The 6,047-nt window shown below is 41.3% G+C and overlaps 5 non-coding genes across 5 annotated transcripts; 2 read left to right on the forward strand and 3 right to left on the reverse strand.

Moving 5' to 3' along the window:
- The first annotated feature begins 7 nt into the window (after positions 1 to 7).
- On the forward strand, positions 8 to 80 carry trnam-cau (transfer RNA methionine (anticodon CAU)). Its single transcript has one exon. It is a non-coding gene; the product is annotated as a tRNA-Met (tRNA).
- A 306-nt stretch (positions 81 to 386) lies between these two features.
- On the reverse strand, positions 387 to 459 carry trnar-acg (transfer RNA arginine (anticodon ACG)). The gene has a single exon. It is a non-coding gene; the product is annotated as a tRNA-Arg (tRNA).
- A 158-nt stretch (positions 460 to 617) lies between these two features.
- On the reverse strand, positions 618 to 689 carry trnah-gug (transfer RNA histidine(anticodon GUG)). The gene has a single exon. It is a non-coding gene; the product is annotated as a tRNA-His (tRNA).
- Positions 690 to 1,462: 773 nt separating this feature from the next.
- Positions 1,463 to 1,535, reverse strand: trnar-acg (transfer RNA arginine (anticodon ACG)). The gene has a single exon. It is a non-coding gene; the product is annotated as a tRNA-Arg (tRNA).
- A 1,086-nt stretch (positions 1,536 to 2,621) lies between these two features.
- Positions 2,622 to 2,694, forward strand: trnam-cau (transfer RNA methionine (anticodon CAU)). The gene has a single exon. It is a non-coding gene; the product is annotated as a tRNA-Met (tRNA).
- The last annotated feature ends 3,353 nt before the right edge of the window (positions 2,695 to 6,047 follow it).

Genomic DNA, 6,047 nt, shown 5'->3' on the forward strand with positions numbered 1-6,047 from the left:
GTTTTGGGCCTCGTTGGCGCAGTAGGCAGCGCGTCAGTCTCATAATCTGAAGGTCGTGAGTTCGAGCCTCACACGGGGCACATGTTTTGTTGCTAGCATCTTTTCTCTATTGCTTTATTACTCAATACATTGTCAATCTAATGAAATTGCAGAAAGCCTCAACCAAACGATCAAACGGCCGCAGTCACAAGCAAATGCTCTCAAAAAAGCAGACAGCCACCAGAAACGCCAATTTTAACAGGTAGTTGAAGCAAATTCTAGCACAAGCTACAGGATGTTGACGTCATATGCAGCTGTTATGTGTATTTTTATATATTTCTTTGCAATCAGCAGGGAGTGGTGAACGTCGATCAGAAACATCCCACACATGTTCACTAAAGCTTTGTCGAGCTAGCCAGGAGTCGAACCTAGAATCTTCTGATCCGTAGTCAGACGCGTTATCCATTGCGCCACTAGCCCTATACAGCGTCCATCAAAACTGAGCCTCCATCCTCATGTAAATGGTCATTGGCGGTGTGTGATCAAGTGGTTGGTATAAAAAGAGGCCTTGAACAGAAAAATATGCTTGACTTAACCTCTTTTACACTGTATCTATACACACAAAAGTCAACTGGGTTTGCCGTGACCCGGATTCGAACCGGGGTTGCTGCGGCCACAACGCAGAGTACTAACCACTATACGATCACGGCCACTGGGGCTCTTTAGCACCTGCTGTGGTGATGGCATGCTGTGAACTCTTATTTTTTTGTTTCTGTTGAAATTGATGGTTTTTATCTGGTTCTGGTGTGTTCCCCTTTCGTCTCACCTCAGCAGGCTTGTGGTGAGAAACATTAAATGTTAGTGTCTAGGAAACTGTCAGCCTGGAGATTCGCGGACACCTTTTTAGAATGTATTAAAAAAATAGTTATAACTAAAAACTGTATTGTGATAGGACAGTTTTTGTAGTCAGATCTCTTCAACCATCAGCAGACAGACCTGCAACATGTTGAAAAGAGTCTCAGCTAACAGAGCAGCTCTGACCCTAACACTTCTATCAGAAGGATGATATGTCACGTCTGACGCCTCATTTCCACAAAGCTCTGTGTTTGTATACAAATCAACCAGAACTCTGTGATCTCTGATGTGTTTGCAGAACTCCTTTTTCCGTTTTTAGGTGTTTTGGGTTTTCCCTCAAGTACGTTGACAAATACCAACTTTAGAGGTGGTTCACAGAGAGTGTGTGCCAGACATGTGGAGAAATGAATTGACCAACAAGCTATTCAGTTATTTGTACGTTTGTAAATGTGTCTTTACAAAACAATCCACTTTCAAAGTACTCAGAGGACACACATCGTCTGTCAGATTGTAACAAATGTGAGAGAGATCGTCTCTGAAGATACAGCTCATTTCATCCATACTTTGTTTTTTCATCACGAACAGGAAGTCAGGGGTCATACTGTACACAGGTAAAGCTAAAACATGTCGAGCTAGCCAGGAGTCGAACCTAGAATCTTCTGATCCGTAGTCAGACGCGTTATCCATTGCGCCACTAGCCCTACACCACCACTATTAAAGTGGGGCCTCTATCTTCTTGTAATTGTTAAAGTCTGCTTGATTCCATCTCTCGTCCCCATGGCTTAGAAAAGTCAGACCCAGCCATCCTCCACTGACGGATCAAACTAACTCCCTCCATGTCACATGCTAGTTTGCAAGTCAGGATACAATGGAACTGTATCCTGTGGTCAGTGTCCAGCAGGAAGACAATGCTGTGGCTTTGAGGTTTGGATTAGAGGGGGGAGGCCACCCTTTTTTACAATCCGTCAGCTTCCTGACCAAGAGAGAGCAGAGAGAGGAGCCTGAAATTATTCTTAGGTGACAGCAGTCAAACTTGAATTGTTCTTTAAAGAGGTCTCATCAGCTCTACTGGCTTGTAGGAGTCTCAGGTATTGGCACTTGTTTTGGTCCCAAAAACAGTCCACTCAAAACGGAACCAGCTCAATGGAACTCATGGATGGGTACTGTCTGTTAGAACTGAAGTGAGCTGATGTGAAAAGTAGCGGATGGATACGCAGTATCAGCTGTGAGAGGAAAGAGAGGCGGTGAAACACCACAGAAATATGTGAGGAAAAAAAGACATTGATGTACACTGTGTTTTGGGCCTCGTTGGCGCAGTAGGCAGCGCGTCAGTCTCATANACATGCTAATTTGCAAATCAAGATACAATGGAACTGTATCCTGTGGTCAATGTCCAGCTGGAAGACAATGCTGTGGCTTTGAGGTTTGGATTAGAGGGGGGAGGCCACCCTTTTTTACAGTCCGTCAGCTTCCTGACCAAGAGAGAGCAGAGAGAGGAGCCTGAAATTATTCTTTGGTGAACGCGGTTAAACTTGAATTGTTCTTTAAAGAGGTCTCATCAGCTCTACTGGCTTGTAGGCTCTCAGGTATTGGCATCTGTTTTGGTCCCAAAAAGAGTCCACTCAAAACGGAACCAGCTCAATGGACCTCATGGATGGATACTGTCTATAAGAACTGAAGTGAACTGATGTGAAAAGTCGTGGATCAGCTGTGAGAGGAAAGAGAGGCGGTGAAACACCACAGACATATGTGACCAAAAAAACCCATTGATGTACACAGTGTTTTGGGACTTGTTGGCGCAGTAGGCAGCGCGTCAGTCTCATAATCTGAAGGTCGTGAGTTCGAGCCTCACACGGGGCAAGTGTTTTCATGCTAGCATCTTTTCTCTATTGCTTTATTACTCAATACATTGTTTATGAAATTGCAGAAAAGTCTCAACCAAACGGTCAAACAGTCACAGTCACAAGCAAATGCTCTCAAAAAAGCAGAGAGCCAGCATAAGCATCAATTTTAAGAGATAGTTGAAGCAAATTCTAGCACAAGTTACAGGATTTTGACGTCACATGCAGCCCTTATGTGTATTTTTATATATTTTTTGCAATCAATAGGGAGTAGTGGAGGAATATCAGTAACATCTCACACATGTTCAGCTAAAGCTCTGTCGAGCTAGCCAGGAGTCGAACCTAGAATCTTCTGATCCGTAGTCAGACGCGTTATCCATTGCGCCAAGGCCTGCGCCCATTAGTCTATCTAAACTACCAAGAAATTACCACAATACACCTGGCGATTGCCGGATCGAATCCCGCTCGTGCCAAAGTTCTTGCGACACTTAGAACCGATAAATATGCATGATAGCAACTATTATAAGATTGAAATGTAACGTGGGCTTAATTCAGAGTCAAACTAACAACATCAAGTGAGGATAAAGAAGATTAAGATTGTGGAAAACATAAGGATTATAGGCATGTATTAATACTGCTTGCATTCTATCATCTGCAGATATTAAAAGTTATATTTTTTCAGTGAAGTTGTAATTTTTTGACTAAAAAAGAATTATAAGAAGAAACAGAATAAAAAGAAATCAAAAAATATAGAAGCATCCAGCCATTCCAATGTTTTTAATATGCTTAAAACAACAATAACAGCAACAATAAATGTAAATAGTAACATTTGTGACAACAGTTGTCATTAGAAGAGCAATAATAGCAGTAATATTCATAATACTACTAATAACAGCAAAAGTAACATTAATAACAAATATAACAGTAAAAAGGGCCCTGATTTTAACAATAACATTGACAATAACAATAATAGCAGCAACTGCAATCTTAAAATACAAAATATAAAAAAGGTCCTGACTTTAATTATAGTGATAATAGTAATAGCAACAACAACAACAATAACAGTAATAATAATAATAGTAATGTAGTGCAACATAAATAACTGAAGGCATAAAAAAACCCAAATAAGCTTTTCTCCAACAACAATTTAAAAAGTGCAACACAATGTAAACAAATTGGAAGATAAACATGTAGACTTGCAATAACACTGAAATATAAAATGTAGAATTCCAACAAAAATAAATAAATAAATAAATCAAAGGAAACATATTTATGTTCAATGAAACTTCCCTCTCAGATGCAAGTGGACAAAGCCATTAAAAAAAGAAAAATAAAATAAATAATAATGACAGAAAAGACAAATTTAAGGAGCTGGAGGGTTGTCATTTCCTCTGTTTTTTCTCCCATACCCTCGTTTCTCCAGCACAGCCCTCCATTCTGCATATGACTGTGTTTCAGACTCTTCGCAGTACCAGTTGCCAAAATACTGATGATGTGACGGTGGCTTTCTGTCCTTGTTGCACTTCTTGCAGATGGTAACATCTGTCTTTTTTACATATTTTCGTTTGGAAGTGCCAGTGAGCTCCATTTGCTGTCTTTTTTTTCTGTGTTGCTGGGTAGTGTATGGAACAGTGTGACTTGATGTTGCTGGTGACATAGCAGAAGGTAATGGGAGGCTGAAGAACATCTGCTGTGATGTTCCAGGGGCAGCCATCCCTTCTGAATGTCCTGGCAATTTAGGCAAGATCAAGGGGAGAGAGAAGGGTGGTATTGGTGCTGGTGGAGCACAGGAGATGGCCTGTGGTGTTCTCTGTTGGAGCTTTGCCTCTCCAGCAGTGTTTGGAGGCAATACAAAAATGTGTGGCTCAGCCAAATTGCCAGAATGGAGAAATGTTTTTTTCTGCAGAGCCACAGGAAGCTTCTCAGGTCCTGCCATGGGTGCAGCTGGAGCTGGTATACCCTGCTGCAGAATTTGCTGCTCTTGTGACCTGCAACGCCTGCTGTCATTAATTAAAGCATTAAAGCAGTTGTGTATATCCAATTACCACCAATTATATTCAGTCACTATGTTGTAATGATGATTTTATATCATTGTCTGTCAATGTAGATTTTCCCAGCAGCCTCAACATGTCAGATAACATAAATAATACCACCCGCTATAATTTAAGTAGGTAAAGGGTAATAAAAGAGTCCAAGGGACCAAAACTTTAACATAAATAAATAAATAACAAGCAATATCGCACTGCAGGGACACTAAAGCTCTGTTTGCATTTGAATGCTTATTAAATAGTGCTCCACAAATATTAGAATCAAAACGTACTTAAAATTGCTTACATACTTAATAGCATTGAATTACTCTTAATGCAGACTGGTCAGTTTCTCAATAATGTACATCATGTTATTGGATAATATTATTGATGCATTACTGTGGAAGTAAGCATCACTTTCAGGTTGCAGCTTTCAAAAATGAATGAAATTCCAATACTAGGTTAATCTATGGAAATACAACCCAATTCATTTATTGAAAATATCTTGTAATACTAGCACACATTTGCAGAATTACTAGAAATTATAGGTGTAAAAGAAATGTATTTGGGTAAAAAGTACATTATTCCCTGTTGATGTCAAGTTGTGAAGTATGAAGTAGCATGAACAGTACAGTCCGTTGTTTCGGCTATCAATTTCACAATTTTCCAGTCGCGGGGGGTCCGAAGCGCTCCAAGCGCTGATTGGCCAGCATATCGTGGTAACAATGCGAGCGCTGATTGGGCATCATATTGTGGTAGCAATACCAGCGCTGATTGGCCTGCATTTGTGGTAGCGGTACGAGCGCCGGTTGGACGGAGCATAGAATTCTTGGTAGTTTCTTGGTAGCAAGCGAGCCTGTGATTGGCCGTCACTACCAAGAATCACCTCGACTCACGGGTGGCAGGGAGCGCCACTAGCCCTATACCACCACCATCAAAATGGGGCCTCTATCCTCTTGTAATTGTTAAAGTCTGCTTGGTTCCATCCCTCGTCCCCATGGCTTAGAAAAGTCAGACCCAGCCATTCTCCACTGATGGATCAAACTAACTCCCTCCATGTCACATGCTAGTTTGCAAGTCAGGATACAATGGAACTGTATCCTGTGGTCAATGTCCAGCTGGAAGACAATGCTGTGGCTTTGAGGTTTGGATTAGAGGGGGGATGCCACCCTTTTTTACAGTCCGTCAGCTTCCTGACCAAGAGAGAGCAGAGAGAGGAGCCTGAAATTATTCTGAGGTGAAAGCGGTTAAACTTGAATTGTTCTTGAAAGAGGTCTCATCAGCTCTACTGGCTTGTAGGGGTCCCAGGTATTGGCACCTGTTTTGGTCCCAAAAACAGTCCACT

The sequence above is a fragment of the Stegastes partitus genome, unplaced genomic scaffold (assembly GCF_000690725.1).
Source record: "Stegastes partitus isolate 25-593 unplaced genomic scaffold, Stegastes_partitus-1.0.2 Scaffold3840, whole genome shotgun sequence".
In the NCBI taxonomy this organism is placed as follows: Eukaryota; Metazoa; Chordata; class Actinopteri; family Pomacentridae; genus Stegastes; species Stegastes partitus.